Source organism: Alosa alosa, unplaced genomic scaffold, assembly GCF_017589495.1.
Source record: "Alosa alosa isolate M-15738 ecotype Scorff River unplaced genomic scaffold, AALO_Geno_1.1 AALO_1.0_unplaced_3, whole genome shotgun sequence".
NCBI classification, from domain to species: domain Eukaryota; kingdom Metazoa; phylum Chordata; class Actinopteri; order Clupeiformes; family Clupeidae; genus Alosa; species Alosa alosa.
Genome location: NW_025962432.1, coordinates 533,775 through 539,774, shown reverse-complemented (window position 1 = coordinate 539,774; position 6,000 = coordinate 533,775).

The following is a 6,000-nucleotide window of genomic DNA, read 5'->3' as shown; positions in this document are numbered from 1 at the left end:
AATATATTAATTAGTAAATACTTAAGTCAAATAACATGTATTAAAAATCAAATTAATAAAATATATAAAAATTTATTAATTATTTTTGATAATAATTTTAATGAAATAAAATATATTCATTATAACTTTATGATAAAATTTATAGATGTATGTATAAATAAAAATAAATTAAAAAATGAATTACTATATCCATATTTATATTTATTATTAAAATTATGTTTTTATAATAAAATATTTCTATATCTTTTTATTTATATATTAAAATAGAAATTAATATTATTAAATTATAATATAAAATTAATTTGAAATGAAAATACATTAAATACATAGATAAATCTAACATAGATTTATTGTTCTTTTATTAATATACCTTTACCATATCATCCTATAGGTATGAAAAAAATATGAAAAATTATTTCTCAAATTATAAATAATAATAATTTATAGATACATCATAAATTATTAATAATACCTATATTAGAAATATGTGGATATAGAATGAGTAAAATTTATTTATATCAATATTATAAATTATTGAATTATATTAAAATTAAATATCAAAATTCATTTGAAAATTAGATAAATTAGTATGATACATATATACAAAATAATTATAAAAAATTAATTATTTTACTAGGTAAAAAAGAATGAATACCTGTTTCTGGTGGAATTATCAAAAAATAAATTAATAATATTTATTTAATATTTCTATTACTTTTTTACAACTATTACTGATAAATGTACATTCTATATTATAAATATTTTTAACAATGAATTTAATATATGTATTATTCTAATCTGATTCTACATTTGTCATAAGAAACATTGATATTTCTAATATTTTTTTATTTTCATTATTTGTTATTAATATTCAATTATTATTAATATAAAATACTATATTATCTAATTCTTCTAACTATAGTTCACTATTAAGATATAATATTTTTAAATTTCCTATAAAACAAGATGAACCAAAATATTTATAATTATCTCTTAATAAAAGTAAAAAATGTTTCTATAGATATATAATTTTTTCCATATGTATTGATTTAAGATCTTTTAAATTTATTATCTATTTTATTGTTGCTCTTCTAGTATCAGCTTCATTTTCTTTAAATATATCATTTAATGTATCTAATAAAATTTTAAAATTTTTGACTATTCTAGTTATTCAATCCTATATAGGTATTTTTTCAAATAAACACATCGGTATTATTGTTGTTAATAATTTTTCAGAAAATTCCTATAATTCGATATTTAATCCTTCTCTAACTAAATAATATATAGAAGATAACATTGCTATTAAATCTATATCTTCTATATATTGCTATATTATTGTATATTTATATTTATTCATATAATCATTTATATACTAATAAAATAATATTCTAGTTTCAGAATTATTTAGATTTTCTATATTTTCTATATCTATTTTATAATTTTCATATAATAAATAATATTTATATAATGGATTTTCTTTTATTATAGAATTCTAAGATAATAATATTTCTTTTATACTATAATCTTTTATATAACATATTGATTTAATAATATTTTTCTAATTATTCTAAACTACTATAGTATATCTATTAAAATTTGAAGACTAAATTCCTATTTTCTAAGATATTATTTTTCCTATTTCTATAGGATATGCTAATGTTAATGTAGTTATTATTATTTTTGTATAATCTGGTAAATATATACATATTTCTATATCAGTTTCTTCTAAATAATATATTATTCTATTTATTTCTCTTTTAGTAGGTATATGATTAATAGGTTTATTATTTCTAATTAATGAAATAATATATCTACATTTATTTTCCATATTTTTATTAGTTACTTGAGCATTTAATATTTTATTACAAAGATGAGATAAACAAATTAACTAAAGTTCATATGATGGTAAAAATGAAAATAAAATAATCGATAATAAAATAAATAATCTCTATTCTATATTCTAATCTGGACAATTTGTAGTCTATTTTATAATCTAAAGAATTATTTCATCTCTTAATAATGGTTCTATTAATCCTTCTTTTATTATATATTCTATAATTTTGATATCATATTTTTCACATACCTAAAATTCTTGTATTTTTTCAAATATAGTAATACTTTTAGTTTTTATCATTTCATAATGTAATTTATCTAAACATGATTCTTTATTATACGCAGATAATGATCTCGGTATTAAATTTCCTTTTGCCTAATAAACTAACATTGAATCTTTTATACTAGTTTTATAAAAATAATTATGTTTTGCATAATTACCTAATTTTCTTAATTTTGTATATGATTTAATTGTATATTTATTAGCATAATCTGAAATAAAATCTTTTGTTATTGGCTGATATTTTAATGTTCCTTTATTATCTTTTATTTTTAATTTCTAACTACTAAATTCTATTATTTTATGAAGAGCATTAATACAATTAATATTCTATGGACATACAGGATCTGACTATAAAGATGGTACTCCTAATCCATATTCATTTCGAGCTCTTATAATAAAAGAATATCATTTATCTTGATATACATTATATATTTTAAAAGGACTTGTTTTACTATTAAGTTTTAATCCTGTCTATATACATAATAATTCATATATTAAAATTTCAGAATTACCATCACTTAAAGGTTTTTCAAAATGAACAACTATATAAGAATCATATGGGTCTACAATAGTTATATTAGGAGCAGATGGTTTTCCTTTTATAGGAACACCATCACATGTACATATACATATACAATGTTTTCTATTATATTTACGTGGAGGAAATATTGATGGTTGTTGAGATTGATCAATATCTGATTTTAAACCTTCCATTATTGATTTAACAGAATTCATATCAGGACCTCATAAAGTATAATCAACTATTCATTCTATAGTATTTTCCTATATTTTATATTCCTATAATATTAATTTTAATGCATTAAATAATTCTTCCTATAACTCATTCTACTATACAATATCTGTTTTATATAAATTTATTGTATTAATTTTTAGATCGTCTAATGTTCTCGGTAAAGCACCACATAAACATTCACATATACAACCTCTAGCACTATTTCTACTTATTTCTACAGTTAAAAGTGATTTTAAATCATATAAATCCAATCTATTATTTAAATATTTTAATGCAGATTTAACATATTTATCTCTAGGAGGTCTCATTCTAGGTATTTTTCCTCTAAATTTAGGAATATCTACTAACATTTTAGGTCCAAATCTCTATTTAGGTTGCATTGGACCAAATATTCTATTTCTTAATCTAAATTTATAATCTATTTTTCTTTCAGATTCTTCTTCATTATATATATTATTCATATCCATTACATTTTCACCATCAATATCATCTTTATTATTTTCATCCTATAATTCTGTTTTTTGTATATCATCTGTTTCTAATTTTTCTATCAATACTGATTTTTTATATTTATTTTCTTTTTTTATATCTATTAAAATACTTTCTTCTCTTCTATCTTTTTTTATATTTTCTTCTTCTATTTCCTATTTAGTATCATTATTTTTTTGTTCCTATTCTTTATTTTCATTTTTTACTTTCTATTCATCATTTATTTGCTCTTTTTCTGATTCCATATGTTTATTATTTTTGTGGTTAAGAAAAATAAAAAATTAATTATTATGTTGACTCTAAGAATTATTTATTAATCTTTCTCTTTTTAATTTTATTAAAATTATATATAATAAATTATGCTCTATAGTTAATAATAATGGTATTGTTATATAATACATTAAATATTTAAAAAAACTATAAAATGCTCCATTATAAATATGTAATTCTTCTAATATTATAGTAAAACAATGTACATCTAATAAATTTATTTTTTTATTAGTTTTAAAAAATTTACAATTAAAATTTTCTTCTATTATTTTATAATAATTATTTCTTTCTATAGCTTTTAAAAAATTGTGTGATAAAATCGTATCGTTTATTATTGTTAAAAATTTTATATTAAATGAATATAAAAGAACAACTAATATTATAATATAAAATAATAAATTAAAATTCAATAATATATTTGTAGCCTCTTTATCTTTACCAATATAATAAATATAAAAATTTATTATAGAAGAAAATATTAAATATAAAGAAATCAAATATGTTTCTCATAAAATGTAATTTATAGCAAAAATAATATCATAATTTTTTATAGAATTTAAAATATCTTGGTTTAATATTCTTTCAAATTTATATATTTTAACTAAATGAAATTGAATAAAATAAAGATATATTCCTATTCCTATAAAAAATTTTGTAATTCCAATTGATAATAAAATAACTCTTTCTAAATCTATATTCATTGTTAAATTTATGAATAATTTTCATAAATTTAAAATTAATTAATTTTTCCATATAATTTTTCATATAATATAATATCATTTTTTATATATTCTTTTATATCATTGTCTAAATAAGCTAAATTTAATATTATTTCACTGCATCTATCTGTTATATTTTCTTTTATTTTATCTACTATAAATATTAAATTCTATTTTTTATTATATAAATATTTCTATAATATTAAATTTTCTAAAAAATCGTAAAAATATTCTGTATTATTTGGAATATATTTTATTATTTTCTATAATATATTTATAATTTCTTCATTATCTTCTAATTTAGTAATGTAATTTATACAAAAATATATAAAAAATCTTATTATTTTCTAATTATCTTCTATGTCACAAATATATAAAATATTATTATATAAAAAATTAAGATTAATTTTTTTAATATCACAAAATAAAATAAACAATCTAAAATAATCTAATAAAAATAATAAATCTGTTATTTCTATTTTAGTTCAATCTATTTTATATAAAATATCATCTATTTTTTGATTATCTAAAAAATTTATTAATGATTTTACTATATTCTATTCATAATATTTATTAAATATTTCATTTAATTTATTTTTCATATTATTATTCTAATTATTTTTTATAAAAAATATTTTCTTTTGATATAAAGGTATAAATTCTACTTTTTTAGGTTTATGATACTATAATAAATAATTTTTAATTTCATCTAAATATTCAATACTTATATTATGTTCTTTACAAATATTTTCAGCTACAGTATAAGGATCTTCTCAACTATTATATGATATATTAATAAATTCTCCTTTACCTCCAGGTAATTCAACTTTTATATTATATTCTGATACTACTTTCTATTCTTTATTTTTTTTAGTTTTTATTAACTCATTATATAAATTATAAATATTATTTTTACAATATAATTTATCCTATACTAATTTATATTCTAATTTATTATCTACATCAAATAAAATATATCGATATATAAGTGTTCCACTAATAGTATATAAATTATTATTCTAAATACATATATCTATAATATAATCATTCTATTCATATTGATTCTATAATACTAATTTATTATTTTTTATTTTTATTATTGATAAAATATCATTTTCTGATATACTAATTATAATATCATTTATTATAACAACTTTATATATTATATTGGTTTTATTATTTACTTTATATAAATTTAAATCCAACATTGATATCTTATATATATTATTATTTTCTATATCTAATAAAATAAGAAAAATTTTCCCATCTGTTCCACATGTTATAAAATATATTAAATCATTAAAAATAATATTATTAATAAATTTTATAACACTTTTCTAATGTAAATTATTTATCTTATTTTTGTAAATTAATTTATCTTCATTTAATATATATAAAAAAATAGAATCCATATTAGATATTATAAAATAATTTTTATAATTCGAACAATATATAGAGGATTTATTATCAAATTTTTCTGTCTATATTAAATTAAAATCTTTTCATAAATTAAAAGAACCATCAAATAATCCTAAAAAATAAAAATCATATTCATTTAAATATTTTATATAGTTTATACTAGATCCATTAGGTAAAATAAAATATTTTTCTAAAATTTTATAATTATTTGTAATCTCAAATATATAACAATT